The 21512-nt window shown below is 38.0% G+C and overlaps 1 pseudogene across 1 annotated transcript; it reads right to left on the bottom strand.

Moving 5' to 3' along the window:
• Positions 1–3489: 3489 nt before the first annotated feature.
• LOC308651252 (thymidylate synthase-like) lies at positions 3490–21286 on the bottom strand (annotated as a pseudogene). Its single transcript has 2 exons — positions 21219–21286; positions 3490–4399 (listed from the first exon to the last, which is right to left on the bottom strand). The product of its transcript is annotated as a thymidylate synthase-like (transcript).
• Between the last annotated feature and the right edge of the window lie 226 nt (positions 21287–21512).

Here is a 21512-nt window from a genome sequence, read left to right as displayed (position 1 = left end):
GCCCCAATGTAAGAGATGTCTTTCATTTCCTGTTTCCCAGAAGGGTGCATAGCCAGGCTCTGAGTTAGATGTCCACTCCAAATGCAAGATAGATGTTCAGGCAGTAGCTAGAAGTCAAAGGCCATGGCTAGCCCTTGATAGAAAAGAGTAACTTGTGGTAAAGTCTTTATACAAGAAAATCCTAATGGATATCAAAGGATATTAAATTGGGCAGTGTGGCACAGTCTCCTAATGTGCCAAATAGTGGAGGCATGTTTCCAAAAACAGATTGTTCAGCCATTTTTTATGATTAAAACTAAAGCTATTGTGATATGGGGGCAAGTGCATGGAGTACTGCATACATGGCATAGTTAAGGGTGTCCAAGTGGCAAACCACTCCCCCATGCTAGGTGTGTGATGGGCAAACCACTCACCCCATAGGCACAGCCCTGGGTGTGAGGCCGCATGTTGCAATCCCTGCACTTGCTCCATGGCCCACTCTTCAACTGGTTGCTGCAAGGACAGTTGGCCAGAAATTGTATTGGTGGCTCTCTGTAATCTACTTAGCTACTGCCAGAGTATATATACATGTTAATTGTGCAATAAAATCAGACGCACTTCCTGCTTGGTCTCTGGAGGTCTTGATTAAAGACCCCACAGCCACACTTCTCTTCCCTGTTCTGTGGACCCCATCGCTGGACAAGAGAGAGCCCACACATAGTAAGAAGTAAATGTAAACACTTGAGGTTGTAGAAGGCATGTAGAATACAAGGGATCAGTATTCTTTTGCTGAAGGTGTTGATTGGCCTAGCCCAATGGTTAAACAAGTTATTCTGGGTTTTAATCTCAGCACAACTATTTGCAAATTACATAATCTCTCAGAGTTTTAATTATTATTGAGATGTAAAAGAGATAATTCATACAAAATACCTAGGATTGTACTTGCTACATGATAATTATGGAAGGGCCTAATTGAGAGTAACTGGTATTATAAAAACAAGACTTTCAGGTTTAATTCACTTAAAATTAGGACCAAAGTTCTATGGAAAATGATATTTACTATTAGCTAAAGCTATTAGCTGATAAAACTGTGATTGAAACTTTATCTTGAAATAAAAAATAAAATTATAAAAATAACTTATTTTATAGACAACCAGACTTAGAGTATAAATGCTACCAAGTCCTAACTCCAATCCTATCTGTTGATGGCTCAGCATTGGGGAGAAAGCCGATGGAAGCAGCAGATTGCCTGGGGCTGGTATCCAATGCGAAATCTCCCAGGGCAGTATAAGGAGGATTTCCAAGGTTCCCATTCAGCGTTCCTTCAAGCAGCAGTGCTGTCAAGTAGAACAGGGTGTGGATATGCAGGAACTTGATTCAACACCTACTCTGACTCAATTCAAAGGCCAGCAAAAGAGGCAACATTCCAGCAGTTCATAGAAATTCCCTTAAATTCTTTCTCCCATGACCTCAGTCTTCACTGATATCACAAATCTGTCTCTAATTTCTTTTTTTAAAAATATTTATTTATTTTTCTAGTGTTCAGCGGACACAACATCTTTGTTTGTATGTGGTGCTGAGGATTGAACCCGGGCCGCACGAATGCCAGGCAAGCGCGCTACCACTTGAGCCACATCCCTAGCCCCTCTAATTTCTCCTCAGATCTTCCTCTAAGATGGAACTGAGCAGATTGTACAAAGCTCTGCCTCCAGTAATTTCTTACTTCCTTTTCATGTGTTTTTTTCTAATTTTAATGTAATTGGCATTGAGTAGAAGCCCCATCATCAGAGCAGTTGGGCTGGGGGTGCACAGGTGAGCCTTGGCTAAACCTTCATCTTTTGATCAGGCTTCATTTGTGTTCTTAAAGATCCTGAACTTCGGGTGTCAGCCAAGATGGAGTGGAAGAAATTATTGGGGAACTGAAAGTAACACTTGAATAATGATTTGTAATGTTTTTTTCTTCTTCTTTGTTTTCCCATACTTTGTATTCCAGCTTTGACCTGAGATAGCATCAAATGACAGAAACATGCCATAAAAACTCAAGGAGAGACCCCTTTATTCTCAGGTCTGGTAGAGGGGCCCCTGTATGCTAGTAGGCATGGAAGGAATCCTTGAGTTGTTTTTCCTTTTTTCTCCTCTCCTCTTCTCCCAACCCTGCCGCAGGCCAGCCTCCATTGGGGAATAGCTTGGCTGTGGCAGCAACTGTGATATTTAAAACCCAGAGAAAAGAAGAGAAAAACTAAGTCTCTGGCCAGAGAAGGAGGTGTAAAAGGCCTCTGGGAACTGGAGGCATGTGTATCAGGCAGACTCAAACAGCACAGAAAAGGTAAAAACAGAACAGATACCAGAACCACTGCTCTGAAAATGAGAGACAACTTAATGTCTGAACCTACCTACACAGATGCTCATGAGTATGTACACTTAAATTATTATTATGGCCTGCCAACTACATCATTATCATAAGGATTCAAACATGCTACTGAGAAAAACATCTATTGCCAATGGGAGATTTCTTCTGACCATGGTTAAGATTGTGAAATGGATAAATGGGTACTTTGTAAATATTTGAGATCCACAGAAAGAAATAATTTTCCAAGTTTTAGGCATTAAAATTGTTGTATAATTACAGTTGACAAAGAAAGGTCTTCTGCGTAAAATCAATCTGAGATTATTTACATCAATAATTTCACAGAATTCTCTATAGGAGGGCATAAATAAAAATGTATAATATCTCAGAATAGAAAAATTGCAAAGTCTTTGGGGAAAAACAGAAGATAATTTTAATTAACACTGTGGAAAAGTCATGGACATATCTCCTTCTCAAGGCAGATAATTTTGGTGGGGCAATAGTTATTTTTTAATTGATTTTTTGTTTGTTCTTTTTAGATATAAAAACAGTGAATGTATTTTTGATCTATTATACATACATGGATTATAAATTAATGGGATCTAGTTAGGATCCCATTCTTGGGGTTGAACATGGTGTGGAGTTACCCTGGTGGTGTATTCATATATGAATACAGGAAAGTTATGTCTGATTTGTTCTACTTTCCTATAGGGCATATTTTTATTATGTACAATTTAATAAGTCTTTTTTGCACACAGTTCTTTATTACAGCAATATATAAAACAAATAAACATTCATAAGCTCATATATTATGATGGATGTGTTACTTCAAATTTGAAGGGAATAGCTCATACAACTAATGAAACACACAAGTCTTCATGAAGCCAAGAGATTGAAATACTATATATTTTTGCTAAAAGTATATAAATTTCCACTTTCTTCTCTCAGGATTTTCATGCTCCCTCAGTTAACAAAACATGATTACTAAAACAATAGCAGTTATGTCTGCAGTGGTAACATACTTAAAAGCTAATGAAGAATAATTGGTAAGTCATGGACAGATTTTTGACCTAGTTCCTTTTTCTTTAGGAAAAAAACTTTCACTTGGGCATCAGACCCAACCCCTAAAGTGACAAGACCTTCCCAACTCCGTTAAAAGCACTCTAAACAGCCATCTCCACTTTAATATTTGGATGTAGATTGTACTCTTAAATCTGAAAGTCTTCAAGTTTGAAGTTGTCAATTTTTTCAACCCTTTGAAGGATTTGAGCTTTGGGAAAGCTTTTGGTTCTTGTACAAGCTGAATTTTCAGTGGCTAAATGTGATTAAGGTAAATATGTGCATTACGAAGAATGTATAAAGTCATCTGGCTGCAGGTCTGTGATGTGTGCAATCATGTAAGGTAAGCAGGGTATAGCACTGGATGTTGAAAGGCACGCCCAAGCCCATGACTCCTGACCTATGGTACAGCCAGCAGGACAGCTCCCCATTCACCTTGTAGAACTGGCAGAAGGCCTGGCATGGAAGCAGCACCATCAGAAGAAAAGCTTTTGGTTTCCAAACACACATGATGATTCTTCTGGCTTCAGGGTTAGTTTTGATGGTGTCGATCACTTTTTGCAGTTGGCCTACTCCTTGATCAGAATAATCTAAACCCATATCTTTGTGTTCTGTCCAAAAATGTCTCCAACTGGGCCCAGGTCCCTTTCTTTTCTGGTGGAGAATCCCAGGTCATCCCAAAAGGCTTGAGACGCACTGGCATCCCAGATGTTTACTTGCCTGGAAGATAGTTCTTAGCATTTGTGGATCCCTTGATAAATCACACCAACTCCTCCAAAACACCATTCCAGAATACACATTTGGTTGTCAGCAGAGGAATTCATCTCTCAGGCTGTAGCATGCTTTCATGAAAAAAAAAAGTACAGGGTGTCAGTGTCTATTCAGTCTTCCTTTCTGAAGCCACAATAAAGGATGGGCTTGATCTGCCCCAGGTATTGCAGCTCCCTGGGCTGCAGCTGCTGCTCTGTACCCTGTTCCTGCAAGGCTGGCAACAGGATGCACTGCAACTCAGAGCTGGTGGCAGGTACAATGAAGTCTCTCTCTCTCTCTCTCTCTCTCTCTCTCTCTCTCTCTCTCTCTCTCTCTCCCCCCCCCCCTCTCGGTAGTCTTTTTAAAAATTAATTGATTCATTATAATTAGGTATATATAAGAGCAGAATGCATTTTGATTCATTGTACACAACTGCAGCACAACTTTACATTTCTATGATTCTACATGATGTAGCATCACAACATATGTGCAGTCATACATGTACCTAGGGTAATGATGTCCATTTCATTCCACCATCTTCCCTTCCCCCATGTACCCTCCCTACCCTACCCTCCTTCCCCTTTGCCCAGTTAAAGTTCCTCCATTTTTCCCATGCCTCTCCTCTCCCCATTATGGATCAGCATCCACTTACAGAGGAGAACATTTGGCCTTTGCTTTTCTGGGATTGGCTTACTTAGCATAATATTCTCCAACTCCATCCATTTACCTGCAAAAGCCATAATTTTATTCTCTTTTAATGCTGAATAATATTCCACTGTGTGTGTGTATATATATATATCAGTTTCTTTATCCATTGAAGGGCATCTATGTGGCTTCCACAGTTTAGTTACTGTGAATTGAGCTGCTATGAACACTGATGTGGCTGCATTACTATAGTACGCTGATTTTAGTCTTTTGGGTATAGACCAAGAAGTAGGATAGCTGGGTCAAATGGTGGTTCCATTCCAAGTTTTCTAAGCAATCTCCATACTGCTTTCCAGATTGGTTGCACCACTTTGCAGTCCCACCAGCAATGTATAAGTGTACCTTTTCCCCACATCGTCACCAATATTTATTGTTACCTGTATTCTTGATAACTGCCATTCTTACTGGCATGAGAATAAATCTTAGCATAGTTTTCTTTGCATTTCTCTAATTACTAGAGATTTTGAACATTTTTTTCTATATTTATTGATTTAATGTATATCTTCTTTTGAGAAGTGTCTGTTCAGATTCTTAGCCCATTTATTGATTGGGTTGTTAGTGGTTTTTTTGGTGTTAAGTTTTTTGAGTTCTTTATGTATCATGGAGATTAGTGCTCTAACGTATGTGTGTCATCTGATAAAGACTCTTAGTAAGTCTTAATTGATAAAGAAATTCTCAGCAATTATTGTAGATCAAATTGTTACACTCTCCGCCTGAAAGAAAATCTAAGTGCTCTATAAGCATAACCTAATTATAAACTATTTATGTCAATGAAAATTTTATAGAATGATTAATGAGGACTTGTATTTTCAGATGAAAACATTTTTTTGCTGATAATTAAAAATGTACCTCTCATTTAAGAGTTCAAGTTACCATTTGGTAAGCTAATATGTGGGATGGGGTCCTAATAAAATATCTTTTTTATTTTGTATTTTATTTTTTTATTGTTGGTTGTTCAAAACATTACATAGTTCTTGATATATCATATTTCACACTTTGATTCAAGTGGGTTATGAACTCCCATTTTTACCCCGTATACTGATTGCAGAATCACATCAGTTATGCTTCCATTGATTTACATATTGACGTACTCATGTCTGTTGTATTCTGCTGCTTTTCCTATCCTCTACTATCCCGCTTCCCCTCCCCTCCCCTCCCCTCTTCTCTCTCTACCCCCTCTACTGTAATTCATTCCTCCCCCTTGTATTATTTTTCCCTTTCCCCTCACTTCCTCTTGTATGTAATTTTGTATAACCCTGAGGGTCTCCTTCCATTTCCATGCAATTTCCCTTCTCTCTCCCTTTCCCTCCCACCTCTCATCCTTGTTTAACGTTGGTCTTCTTCTTGTGCTCTTCTTCCCTAGTCTGTTCTTAGTTACTCTCCTTATATCAAAGAAGACATTTGGCATTTGCATTTTAGGGCTTGGCTAGCTTCACTTAGCATAATCTGCTCTAATGCCATCCATTTCCCTCCAAATTCTATGATTTTGTCATTTTTTAGTGCAGAGTAATACTCCATTGTGTATAAATGCCACATTTTTTTTTTTATCCATTCGTCTATTGAAGGGCATCTAGATTGGTTCCACAGTCTTGCTATTGTGAATTGTGCTGCTATGAACATCGATGTGGCAGTATCCCTGTAGCATGCTCTTTTTAGGTCTTTAGGGAATAGACCAAGAAGGGGAATAGCTGGGTCAAATGGTGGTTCCATTCCCAGCTTTCCAAGAAAACTCCATACTGCTTTCCAAATTGGCTGCACCAATTTGCAGTCCCACCAACAATGTACAAGTGTACCTTTTGCCCCACATCCTTGCCAGCACTTGTTGTTGTTTGACTTCATAATGGCTGCCAATCTTACTGGAGTGAGATGGTATCTTAGGGTGGTTTTGATTTGCATTTCTCTGACTGCTAGAGATGGTGAGCATTTTTTTCATGTACTTGTTGATTGATTCTATGTCCTCCTCTGAGAAGTGTCTGTTCAGGTCCTTGGCCCATTTGTTGATTGGGTTATTTGTTATCTTATTGTCTATAATTTTTTGAGTTCTTTATATACTCTCCATATTAGGGCTCTATCTGAAGTGTGAGGAGTAAAGATTTGTTCCCATGATGTAGGCTCCCTATTTACCTCTCTTATTGTTTCTTTTGCTGAGAAAAAAACTTTTTAGTTTGAGTAAGTCCCATTTGTTGACTCTAGATGTTAACTCTTGTGCTATGGGTGTCCTATTGAGGAATTTGGAGCCCGACCACACAGTATGGAGGTCGTAGACAACTTTTTCTTCTATCAGATGCTGTGTCTCTGATTTGATATCAAGCTCCTTGATCCATTTTGAGTTAACTTTTGTGCATGGCGAGAGAAAGGGATTCAGTTTCATTTTGTTGCATATGGATTTCCAGTTTTCCCAGCACCATTTGTTGAAGATGCTATCCTTCCTGCGTTTCATGCTTTTAGCCCCTTTATCAAATATAAGAAAGTTGTAGTTTTGTGGGTTGGTTACTGTGTCCTCTATTCTGTACCATTGGTCCACCCGCCTGTTTTGGTACCAGTAGCATGCTGTTTTTGTTACTATTGCTCTGTAGTATAGTTTGAAGTCTGGTATCGCTATACCACCTGATTCACACTTCCTGCTTAGCATTGTTTTTGCTATTCTGGGTCTTTTATTCTTCCATATGAATTTCATGATTGCTTTCTCTATTTCCACAAGAAATGCCATTGGGATTTTGATTGGCATTGCATTAAACCTATAGAGAACTTTTGGTAATATCGCCATTTTGATGATGTTAGTTCTGCCTATCCATGAACAGGGTATATTTTTCCATCTTCTAAGATCTTTTTCAATTTCTCTCTTTAGGGTTCTGTAGTTTTCATTGTATAAGTCTTTCACCTCTTTTGTTAGGTTGATTCCCAAGTATTTTATTATTTTTGAGGATATTGTGAATGGAGTGGTTGTCCTCATTTCCATTTCAGAGGATTTGTCACTGATATACAGGAATGCCTTTGATTTATGCGTGTTGATTTTATATCCTGTCACTTTGCTGAATTCATTTATTAGCTCTAATAGTTTCTTTGTAGACCCTTTTGGGTCTGCTAGTTATAGAATCATGTCATCTGCAAATAGTGATAATTTAAGTTCTTCTTTTCCTATTTTTATGCCTTTAATTTCTTTCGTCTGTCTAATTGCTCTGGCCAGTGTTTCGAGAACTATGTTGAACAGAAGTGGTGAGAGAGGGCATCCCTGTCTTGTTCCAGATTTTAGAGGGAATGCCTTCAATTTTTCTCCATTCAGAATGATGCTAGCCTGAGGCTTAGCATAGATTGCTTTTACAATGTTGAGGTATGTTCCTGTTATTGCTAGTTTTTCGAGAGTTTTGAACAGAAAGGGATGCTGTACTTTGTCGAATGCTTTTTCTGCATTTATTGAGATGATCATATGGTTCTTATTTTTAAGTCTATTGATGTGGTGAATAACATTTATTGATTTCCGTATATTGAACCAGCCTTGCATACCAGGGATGAATCCTACTTGATCATGGTGCACAATTTTTTTGATATGTTTTTGTATCCGATTTGCCAGAATTTTATTGAGGATTTTTGCATCTAGGTTCATTAGAGATATTGGTCTGTAGTTTTCTTTCTTTGAAGTGTCTTTGTCTGGTTTCAGAATCAGGGTGATGTTGGCCTCGTAGAATGAATTTGGAAGTTCTCCCTCTTTTTCTATTTCCTGAAATAGCTTGAAAAGTATTGGTATTAGTTCCTCTTTAAAGGTTTTGTAAAACTCTGCTGTATACCCATCTGGTTCCTGGGCTTTTTTAGATGGTAATCTTTTGATGGTTTCTTCTATTTCCTCAATTGATATTGGTCTGTTTAGGTTGTCTATATCCTCCTGACTCAATCTGGGCAGATTATATGACTTAAGAAATTTATCAATGCCTTCACTATTTTCTATTTTACTGGAGTATAAGGATTCAAATTATTTCTGATTATCTTCTGTATTTATGAAGTGTCTGTTGTGATATTGCCTTTTTCATCCCGTATGCTAGTAATTTGAGTTCTCTCTCTTCTTCTCTTCGTTAGCATGGCTAAGGGTCTGTCGATTTTATTTATTTTTTCAAAGAACCAACTTTTAGTTTTGTCAATTTTTTCAATTGTTTCTTTTGTTTCAATTTCATTAATTTCAGCTCTGATTTTAATTATTTCTTGCCTTCTACTTCTTTCGCTGTTGTTTTGATCTTCTTTTTCTAGGATTTTGAGATGAAGTATGAGATCATTTATTTGTTGGTTTTTTTTTTTCTTTTTTTAAGGAATGAACTCCAAGCAATGAATTTTCCTCTTAGAACTGATTTCAATGTGTCCCATAGATTCCGATATGTTGTGTCTGTGTTTTCATTTAACTCTAAGAAGTTTTTAATTTCCTCCTTGATGTCTTCTAAAACCCATTGATCATTCAGTAACTATTGTTCATTCTCCAAGTGATGCATGATTTTTCCTTCCTTCTGTTATCGTTGATTTTCAGTTTCATTCCATTATGATCAGATAAGACGCATGGTATTATCTCTACTCCTTTATATTGTCTAAGAGTTGCCCTGTGACATAATATATGATTTATTTTTGAGAAGGATCCATGTGGTGCTGAGAAAAAAGTGTAACTGCTTGATGTTGGGTGGTATATTCTATATATGTCAATTAAGTCTAGGTTGTTAATTGTGTTATTGAGTTCTATAGTTTCCTTATTTAACTTTTGTTTGGAAGATCTGTCCAGTGGTGAGAGAGGTGTGTTGAAGTCTCCCATGATTATTGTATGGTGGTCTATTAGACTCTTGAACTTGAGAAGAGTTTGCTTGACGAACATAGCTGCACCATTGTTTGGGGCATATATATTTATGATTGTTATGTCTTGTTGGTGTATTGTTCCCTTGAGCAGTATGCAGTGTCCCTCTTTATCCCTTTTGATTAACTTTGGCTTGAAATCTATTTTATTAGATATGAGTATGGACACTCCTGCTTGTTTCCGCAGTCCATATGAGTGGTATGATTTTTCCCAACCTTTCACCTTCATTCTATGTATATCTTTTCCTGTCAAATGTGTCTCCTGTAGGCAGCATATTGTTGGGTCTTGTTTTGTGATCCATTCAACTAGCCTGTGTCTCTTAATTGATGATTTTAAGCCATTAACATTTAGGGTTATTATTGAGATATGGTTTGTTCTTCCAGCCATATTTGTTTATTAATGTTACTAAACCTGATTTGTTTTCCTCTTTGATTATTTTTCCCCCTTTACTGTCCTACCTCCCACTGTTGGTTTTCATTGTTATTTTCCATTTCCTCTTCCTGTAATGTTTTGCCAAGGATTTTTTGAAGAGATGGTTTTCTAGCTGCAAATTCTTTTAACTTTTGTTTATCATGGAAGGTTTTAATTTCATTTTCCATCTTGAAGCTTAATTTCGCCAGATACACGATTCTTGGTTGGAACCCATTTTCTTTCAGTGTTTGAAATATGTTATTCCAGGATCTTCTAGCTTTCAGAGTCTGTGTTGAAAGATCAGCTGTTATCCTGATTGGTTTACCCCTAAATGTAATCTGCTTCCTTTCTCTTGTAGCTTTTAAAATTCTCTCCTTATTCTGTATGTTAGGCATCTTCATTATAATGTGTCTAGGTGTGTATCTCTTATGATTTTGCACATTCGGTGTCCTGTAGGCTTCTAGGATTTGGTATTCTGTCTCATTCTTCAAGTCTGGGAAGTTTTCTCGTATTATTTCATTGAATAGATTGTTTATTCCTTTGGTTTGGAGCTCTGTGCCTTCCTGTATCCCAGTGACTCTTAAGTTTGGTCTTTTAATGTTATCCCATATTTCTTGGATGTTCTGCTCATGGTTTCTTAGCAGTCTTGCTGAGCTGTCTATGTTCTTTTCAAGTTGAAATACTTTGTCTTCATTGTCTGATGTTCTATCTTCTAAGTGATCTATTCTGCTGGTAGTATTGTCAATTGAGGTTTTAAGTTGGTTTATTGCTTCATGCATTTCTAGGATTTCTATTTGTTTGTTTTTTATTACCTCTATCTCCCTGTGTAATTGATCTTTTGCTTCTTGGTTTTGTTTATGTAATTCATTGTCAAAGTGATCTTTCATTGTCTGATTTTGCTGTCTCATGTCTTCCTTGAGACTCCAGATCATCTGAAGCATGTATATCCTGAATTCTTTATCTGACATTCCATCTGTTGCAGCTATTACCTCTTCTAGAGTTGAGTTGACCTGCATTGCTTGTGGTCCTTTCTTTCCTTTTCTTTTGATACTGCTCGTGTTTCTTTCTGCTTGGTGAAACTGTTGTGTTTTTGAAATTTTCCCTCTATTTATTTATATTGCTCTTGTATAGTTGAAAAATCTCCCTTGCAGGGCAGGTAGTGGCTGTGATCCTCCTCCAAATGTGGTGATCTGTCTACCACGCTGGCGGGCCGCTAGGTCTGCTCTGCTGGTCTCGCAGGTCCGCCTACCCTGCAGGCATGTGGGGCAGCTCTGTCACTTCGCAGGTTGCTGGGCCTGACCTGCCGGTGGGTGGCAGGTCCGCCTACCTTGCAGGTGTGGGGGGAGGGGGTGGCTCTGCCCCTCAGCAGGCTGCTGGGCCTGATATGCCGGTGGTCACAGTTCTGCCTACCTTGTAGGCAGTGGGGGAGGGGGCGGGCCTGCCCCTCAGCAGGCCGCTGGACCTGTTCTGCTGGTGGGTCACAGTTTCGCCTACCCTGCAGGCGTGTGGGGCAGCTCTGTCACTCCGCAGGTTGCTGGGCCTGACCTGCCGGTGGGTCGCAGGTCCGCCTACCTTGCAGGTGCGGGGGGAGGGGTCGGCTCTGCCCCTCAGCAGGCCGCTGAGCCTGATCTTCTGGTGGTCACAGTTCTGCCTACCTTCCAGGCATGGGGGAGGGGGCGGGCCTGCCCCTCAGCAGGCCGCTGGACCTTTTCTGCTGGTGGGTCGCAGGTCCGCCTACCCTGCAGGCGCATGGGGCAGCTCTGTCACTCGCAGGTTGGTGGGCCTGACCTTGCAGGCACTGGGGGAGGGGGCGGGCCTGCCCCCCAGCAGGCCGCTGGACCTTTTCTGCTGGTGGGTCGCAGGTCTGCCTACCCTGCAGGCGCGTGGGGCAGCTCTGTCACTCCGCAGGTTGCTGGGCCTGACCTGCTGGTGGGTCGCAGGTCCGCCTACCTTGCAGGTGCAGGGGGGGGGGCACGGCTCCGCCCCTCAGCAGGCCGCTGGGCCTGATCTGCCAGTGGTCACAGCTCCGCCTCCTAATAAAATATCTTGAAAACTTGGTTCTTAATAAATAGCAGAAGTGAGACATATAAAAACTCCTATTTCTTGAGAGTAGATGGAAAATTAATCACTTTGGCTATTTTTATGTAAATGTAGACTGATGTAGTAGGATGATAGTTTTAAAATTTTAAATGTCTCTGAACATGTGTTATTAATTTTATTGCATAATAATATACTTGTAATTATATTTTAAAATGATTCACTTCTCTAATTTCTTTTACCTGGTGATACTTCCTCAACTAAGGCATTAGCTAAAGTTTTCAGGACTCTTTCTCATAGAGAAAATGAGGAAACTGGTCAGCCAAGCATGGATAACAGAAATCCCACACAGTTTTGGGAACTCAGACAAACTTATACCCTTCTGTCCTGGATAGATGGCATCTAGGAAGAACAAGGACTACTTGACAACTGTTTAGAATTCTTCCATGCCCCAGGGTCAAGAGAGGCATCACTGTGAACTCAAGGGAGGCATGGGAATTACTTAGAAGATAAGAAAGACCTAAAACTTTAAGGTCAGCAATGAGGGATAGCTCAGCAACAGCTGCATGGTGAAGTGGGCACCATTATTAAGCAATGACTGAGGCTGAGTAGCCAAGGCCAGACAAATGGTAAAGAGGGCAGCTAGGATTTATGCCCAAGTAGCATCACATTGGCACATGGACAAAGAATAAACTAATAAAACCCAATATCAAGTCCAGAAACAAACCTAAACTTTTACAAACTTTATTTATGACATTTTATACCAGTGAGAAAAGGATAGACTATTTACAAAAGTTGACCTGGGCAACATAAAAATTGAAAAAATGAAACTAGTCACCTTCTCCAAGTCATACATAATAAACAATACTAAATGTTATTTATAAAATTATAAAATCTTTAGAACATGTAGGAGAATATTTTCTTAATTGTGGTTTACAGGTATTCTTAGGATATACAAAGAATAGCCCATAAAAGATTAGATTAGTTATTGACAAAACTAATACTATTTCCAACTTATAGACTATAAAAAATGGCGGGGCAGGGGGAGATTCTTTAAGTTTTATTTTATTTCTTGGTTCTAAAAAAATCCAGTTTTCCCTGGACAAAAAAAACAAGAAAATTATGGTGTATAATAATGTTTCACATTTATATAGTGGTTTAGAGACTAGTTTCATAAAAGCCATTTTATTGAATTTTCAAAAATCTCCTGCAAAACAAAACAAGTTAGGGCTAGGCCTACTGTTCTTCTTTTATAGATTAAAAAAAAAATAGATTGTTGTGTTATGTTCAAGCCAGAGAGTATTAAGTTCAGAGGAGAAACTGGGTCTTGAAATTGTATCAATAGACATTATTATCCAAAGTACATGTATGAAGACACGAATTGGTGTCAACATACTTTATATATAACCAGAGACATGAAAAGTCTGCTGTATATTTTTGTAAGAATTGTAATGCATTCTGCTGTCATTTATTAAAACAACAGCAACAACAAATGCTGTACCAAAAAGATTAAATGATTTAGAATCCAATCAACTGCATTTGAGCCCTGGTTCTACTAGGAATTCTCCACAGGATTATTAGAAGAAAAAAGATACACAATTACATATAAGAGGAAAGGAGGAGTAGGAGAAAAATTATATAAGTGGAAGAAACGATTTATAGTAGAGGGGGTGGAGAGAGAGAAGGGGAGGGGAGGGGAGGGGAGGGGGGACAGTGGAGAATGGGATAGACAGCAGAATACATCAGTCACTAGAAAGGCAATTTGTAAATCAATGGAAATGTAACTGATGTGACACAGCAATCTGTATACGGGGTAAAAATGGGAGTTCATAACCCACTTGAACAATCTGTGAAATATGGTATATTAAGAACTATGTAATGTTTTGAACAACCAACAATAAAATAATAAAAAAAAGATTAAAAAATATTTTAAAAAAACAGTTATCTATAAGTCACAATAACAGCATCTATTAGATTTTTCCATTGTGCTGTTGAATTTGACAGACTAATTAAGCACTTGAATGTAGTAATCTCATATACTTTTGTATTCCTCATAGACCCTAACTTCATCTTCACAACTAGAACCCTGTCTCCATAGTGACCGGGATTTGGGGCCATTTCTTGGGTTGTTGTTGTCCACTACACTTACAACAACTCCTGGCACACACGAAGCTCCTGATCCATATGAAATAAGAAATGAATTATTTTATTAATTAATTTTCTACACACTGATATTTTACCAATCGGATTCCATACTTTCAGCATAAGGATACTTGACAGTCTGGACCTTGTTTTCTAAGGAAACTGAGTTGGGGGTCTATGGATATAAGCTTAAAAAGAAAGACTAGAACAATTTGTATCCATCTGTAAAGTGCCATGGGTGACTTCCTAACTGAATTCCCAGCAGCCTAAAACTTACCACAAAATCAAACATGCAGTGAGTAGAATATCCTGGCAAGAACATGGACACAAAGAAAGACAGACGGTGTTCTGCCCCTGGCTGCTACAGACTTGATATATGGCCGCAGGCAAGTGAATTAACTCCAGATGTCCTACTCCAAGGAACATGGAGATGGAGTCAATGATGTTTAAATACCCTTTGGTCCTATCACACCTTTCATCCTCCAACCCAATGTGTCCCACTAAGAAAAAAGTACAATTATAAATGTAGACTGTGATACAATACAGGGAAGGCCTTTAAAGAAAACGAGAGTAAGAAAACCTCACAGTACATTTCAAATTTTAAAAGAGCCATGTTAGCTGTAAATATTTTGAAGGAAAGGTGTCAAATCCCTTCCCTTCTAAAGAAGTTTTACAAACTACTGTATGTTTTCAATTCTCATCCCTTCTCTCTGTTCCTAAATCATGTATATTTTAAACTTATAATTATTGATTGGCTCTAATAAATTTCTTAGAAAAGATAGCACTTAAAATGAAACTTTGTGTTATAGTTTTACTTCAAAAAAGATTCCAAACCAAACATTCTTATCCTGATAGTGATATTTGAAATGTTATTTTCCAATTATGAGATTTAGTGGAAGTATCTGATATTAAGTGAATTTTAGATCCAGGTAAGAAATAAGTAGTTGATAAAAATCACCATGCAACAAATGAAACATATTTTTCCTTTCTACTCATTCTATTACTTCCTTAAACACAAAGAACACAAGGCCCATAAAAGCCTATATTGCAAGTGCTATATAAAACTGTTTATATACACTTTACAAAAAGTGTATACAGAACTACAAAACAAATTTGGACAGCTCCTCTTTCCTACACAATATAAAGGCAAAGGATAATAGAAGTTCAAAAATCATAGAGAAACATCAAGTGGATAACACCAGTGAGGTTTTAAATGTAGATTATTTTACAAATAAGTCCAACTCTTGGCTTCTTCAGCCTCAATAAGTATAATTTAAAAAATAGTTTTGGTTTTACTTGAACCATGTTGTAAATGTTTACAGCTTTGTAGGCCTGGAAAACTGACAATAAGAAAGCGACAGACCAAATTGCCCAAAATAATGATCAAGAAAACACCTGGGCCACCTGTTCTAAGGAGTTAAGAAAGAATCCAGACAATAAGTTAGATGATTTAGAAACTTTGGTCCCAACTATTTGAGTATCATTTATATTGATAATTTTCACTTTGGAGTACCAGCTCATATCAAGAAGGCAAACATGCATTTTACAGCTATATATGGCAAAGATGGGCCTCAAATTCAATGAAGGGAATGGTTGTAAAATTCAATGCAGGGAACACTAAAATACTCTGTAAATATTTATTAAAGGATGAATGAGAAATGGAGAGATGAGATTTCACTAAAAGTGACTAATATATTCAACCATCCTCATTCTAGCAAATGTTTTTCCCTAGGAAAGGAACAAACAAGTGTATCACAACAGAGATTATAACAGTTTGGTTAAGCAGAGAAGAGATGTGTATTCAGTATGGAAGAAGGAGGGAGAGAAAGGTCCCAGAAAGTTCTTCTTGCAGAGCAAAGCCTAATCCTATTCTTCCTGTGCTTGGGAAACTAGTAAATGGTGTCTAGATTATTTGAAGCAGCACAATTTCACTCTGGTACTTCTGTGAGGATCAAATTGTAATCTGAGCATTTACAGAGTTTTATTGGGGTTTATTAACTTAAAGACATTACAAAGATTATGACCTTTGAGAATTCATTTTATTTTGCTTCAGTTTATTAGTAGAGATATCTACATTATAGATATTTTCATTAGAGAGGAATAGTATGCATATAAAATAGGGTAATGAACTTGAAGTTTGCACATTTAAAATCTTGTGTTCTCACTTAGGCAGCTTATATCTTTCCAATTAGTAAAATCTTACAAATAGTTTCTCAACAGTCTTGCATTTTTCTTATTTTCCCTATGTTTCTCCTACATTTTTAATTTTTTAAATTTTTCTTGGTTATTTCATTGTGAATTGAATCAATTTTTTCTAATTGTATTTTGAATATGGTTTGCCTGTTAAGGCTGCTGCTTAATTTTGTGTTAGGCTGTTTTCTTGTTAATTCTTATTTTTTCTTAGATACATCTCAAGCAGAGAAGTTTAAAAATATATTTGTGGTGATCTTTAAAAAAAAAACAACTTGCAATTTTGAAGCTGTTTATACATTGGGCCATTGATTTAATATACTCTGTATTAAAAATCCACTGTTCAGTGTCTAAATTTTAAGTTATTTTACAAGGAAGGGTTGTGAATATGCCAAAAGTCTTTTTGACATCCAGGCAAATAATTCCATTTATATCATACATACATCCATATGCACATACACAGTAAAGCAGCAATTTTAATATAGGCAAATAATACTCAAAATACTATAGAAAAAAATTGATCCCATTCTCAATTGTAAGAAAGAACATGAAATAGCCAGGAATGATTTTAAAAATAAAATGTAGCAGAAGTGTGAGAAAAATAAGAAAATGCAGGATTATTGAGAAATGTTATATGTATATAAAATTTATATATATATAATATATAATATATATATATATATATATATATATAAATTATATATTGATAAATTATATGAACACTAAGAAACTATATATATTCCCCCACCACATTTAAGAAAGATGCAGACTCTGGCTAGATGATCTCTTTTGGTTTCCTTTATAATTCTCCTTTGATATAATCCACAGACCCATTTAGATTATTAACAGAATCAAAGAACATTTTGATTGTTATCTTTTCCTTTTGAAGGGAAAAAGGCATAACCCAAAATGTTCCTTGAGACTTTTCATGAGCTTGGACCTCATCCCTGCACCCCCCTCCCACCGGGTATCACAGTTTGTCCAGCCCACTGGACGTCAGCAGGCCAGAGAGGGCTGGTGATTAACAGGCCCTAGCTTCCTTAGCAGGCTGTCAAAGTGCACTGATTCCTGGGGCGATCTTATTTTCCACTTGCTTTCTCAGGAATGAAATCAAAGTTCTTTACCTCGGTCGGAGCTTGACTCATGGTCCCAGCAGCACATATTTGGGAGAAGTTCTTTGGGGTTTGGACATTATTCAGAGCAGGGGAGAGACTTTCCTTGAGGCATCTGCCTTGTCTAAGGGCGATCCTGCAAACCAGGGCGCTCCAGGGTTGATGCAGGGCTCCCTTCGGTTCCAACGCCAAGTCAGAGGGGGGCGGCGAAGCCCCTTCTTGTCCAGCCCAGGGTCCCGCGAGTAGCCACCGCTGGCTGGCGGTTGTTAACCAGAGGCCCTGGCGCGCGCTGCAGGGGGAAGAGCAGAACCCTCACGGGATAGGCGGTGGTCCAGGGACTTACCAGGCGTCTTTCCTATAGGAGACTCCTATCTGCTTTTCCTGCCCACCTCTGTCTCGCCCCTGGCAGGCGGCCAGGTCCCATTTCTACCAAGGCAACCGCCCTTAGGGCCACCCCACCGCCTGCCTCCAAGGAGCTCCTGCCGCCAGTGGGCAGTAGGGACTAAGGAGCGCCCAGCTTGGTGCCCAGGTAAGGGTTGGGGCAGCTCCTGTGACCCGCGAGGGACGGCAGCAGGGAAGTGGCACTGAAGCTCTGGGGATGTGTGGCATGCACCCGGGCTCAGAGAGCATGAGGCGTCTAGCCGCCAACATAGACGACAAGAATGTTTTTAGGATACCAAGGGCTATGAGAGCTTACTTTAAGGAGAGAATAAGAGGGAGCAATTGAGCGAGACTGGAGGGGTGAACTGGAGAGCTAATGCGCCCCTGGCCTGGTCCACTTGGTGAGGTACTGCAGCAAGCGCAGCATCCTACAGCTCATCCTGAGTCCCCAAATTGTATTGAAGGGTGATTTCTCTAGGAGCTGAGGTCCCTGTTCCCACCAAAGCATAAAAAAAAAAAAAAAAAAAAAAAGAATAGAGAAAGCAGAGAAGTGCGATCCTTATAAACAGAGAAATCTTGCCTGAAAAGGATTCCATCTCAGCTTGCTCACCAGCTGCCCTATTCTCTTCTCCAGTGCTTTGTATTAGCACCTTGCTAAAATCCCCCTTTGAGGATTTTTTTTAAAGCAGTTGTTAATTGTTAGGATGGAAATGGGCCTGTAAACCTTGACATAGTTGTTGTAATGAGACTAACTTTAAAAAAGGGTTTGTGTGTGAAAATCCAAAGTATCTTCATGGGTTTTTCTTGTGGTTTCTGTAGTTTGGTGAATTAACTAATTGTCCAGGAGTCCAAATTCTCAAGAATTTTTGTAACTCATATTATTTTAGTAGCTTTAGAGTAATTTTAGGAGCTTAGTGTTCCTTGTGTAAAAGTGCTAAAATTGAAGAATGAGTACAGTCTTGCTGTTCTTGCCCCAAGTGTTTAAGTTCAGATCCTGAATATTTATCCTTATAATGGCATATATATATATATATATATATATATATATATATATATATATAGTGTGTGTGTGTGTGTGTGTGTGTGTGTGTGTGGTTGTTATGTGTTACAGGTCCAGGACTCCAGCTGCAGCCTTAGACGTGTATTCTGTGTCTTGGTATCTGAACATTATATTTTCAAGCTTTGCTAAAGGTAAGTTGATAAAGTTGACACATTTTCTGGATTTGGCAGAGCCTAAGTGCTAAGTTTTGACAGATATATGCAGGTGCATGTTGTTCATGCTATTTGGATTTTTAATACATTATTAAAGATAGTTGTTTTAAAATGAGAAGATTTAGTAATATATAAGCTTTCAACGTATATTCTTTATGAATATATTGATGTGATGTCTAGTTTGTGAAAAATTACTCTCATCTTTCTTGGTTACTTTTCTTTATTATTCTTGGGGACAAAAATGCAAAGTAAAAGATTCAATTTGATGACTTTTAATATGATCTTGTACATGTATCTATTGGAAGAGATTTTGATCACATCTCAAAATGTAATAGTATCATCCTGCACTTCCTTTTTCAACGGTCTTTTCAGCATAATATTTTGGTGCTTACATTCTTTGAAAAATATCTTTTATCTATTAAATCTAAAATATTTGAAGGTCCATAAATTGCTACTAATAGTTTTGTCAAACAAATATTTTAAAGCTTAAATATACTTTAGGATATGTAGTTCTTTATGTAACATATAGAGGTTTGATGTAAATGCAATTTACAAAGCATTTCCACAATACCTGGGGTTGTGACTCAGCATAGAGTGCTTACCTAGCACATTCAAGGTTCTGGGTTCGATCTGCAGCACCACATAAAAATAAATAAATAAAATAAAGATATTGTGTCCAACTACAACTAAAAATAAATATTAAAAATAATTTCTGCATTGTATTTTACAACTTTTCTTCTTACAATGATCCCTTAATTAATTTATATGATTTGATAATTCGAAAAATGTTTCTAGCAAACTCCCTTTCCCTGCTAATAGGAAATAGTTTTCTATTAGTCTTTTAAACTAAGTCACATAAAGACTGTTTATCAATTTGGGGACAGACAGGGAATCAGGAACCTCAGAATGGGAAGCATTGCTCTTTTAAACTAAACTGCAATCATCTATTACTGAACACCTAATATTTACTGTGGACTTTGACCTGGTTTGTGTCTTGACTCATTTACAGTATTACAACCTTAAGCACTTTCCAATCCTCTGTCTTCTTTCTGAAATTAGGGGTTACAATAATAATTTTCCTTAAAACTTTCTTATAAGTATCAACTGATATAATGAATATAGAAGTATAAGCACACTGGGTACCTGGAATACAGTAAGCCAACAGAACAATGCTGGCCATTGTCTTTATCCATTGTTCCTATATCTGAGGGTAATTAAACATGGATAAGTTTGTTTTCTGGACATTATTTGATAAGGATACAAAGCCTCATATAAAAATTATAGGTTTATAGTTTAAAAGCTGAATTTAAACTTAAAACATGTTTACATGGGAATTGGTTTACTTATCAATATTTTCAAATCAGTGAAATTTGCATAAATTCCCAGAGTCCAAGCTTTTCTTGAAAAACCTAGGATGGGTTGCCCACTTTTCATGGGCATACACCCTCCACTTTGTCACAAGGCTGCCATTTTCTGAATTTTTTTGTCAAAACCTGTTTCACTCATGTGTGAACCTCCCTTGTTTCTTCAGACATCTGCATTTGTATTTTTTTGTTTAACTCTGGAAATATCCCTTACTAAATTAAACAGTTAATTATGTAGTCCCAACTTTCATCCTTTAAAGTGTGGAGGAAAATAATCCTTTTTACAAAGCAATTTACAAAGCATTTCCTCATAAAACTTAGGTGATACTTATATCAACTCTAAAAATTTGCTTGGTCATGCATTATTTTTTAAAAATATGTATTTCTTAGTTGTAATTGGGCATAATACCTTTATTTTAATGTGGTGCTGGGGAACGAACTCAGGCCCTCGAACATTCTAGGCAAGTGCTCTACTGCTGAGCCACAACCCCAGCCCTGGTCATGCATTTGTTATTCCATTTTACAGCTGTAACATTTACTCCTACTTTTATACTTAAAATATTGATCTAATGATTTAAAAGGTTTCTTTCATTTTTTAAATTTTCTATAATGGAGAAAATTTCTCTGAAATGATAACCTCCTGAGACAGGAGGATCACTAGTTCAAGTCCTGTAGCTCCAGGTACAGCATCTGGAGCACATTACACCACGATGTTCTCTCCAAATGCCTTGTGTAGCTCGGCCCCTATGGCTTTGCTGGTTGCAGCCCACATGGCCTCTCACCTGGCTTGTGTCTGCTGGATTTTCTCAGCTTTCCTAGGCAGATGTTCCATGTTACTGGCATCACTTAATCTTGGGAGTCTCTACTGCAGCTTTGTTTTCCTTCTCACATCTTCACATTTTGCCCTTGCAGGGGTGGCCCATAAAGACTCTGTCCTTGCTGTACTTTGCTTGGCCTCTAAGGTCTTCCTTTAAAATCTCAGTGAAAGCCTCCATGAC

This window comes from Spermophilus citellus (genome assembly GCF_964194105.1).
Source record: "Spermophilus citellus genome assembly, chromosome: 6".
NCBI classification, from domain to species: domain Eukaryota; kingdom Metazoa; phylum Chordata; class Mammalia; order Rodentia; family Sciuridae; genus Spermophilus; species Spermophilus citellus.
This window is presented reverse-complemented; position numbering and strand designations above follow the sequence as displayed.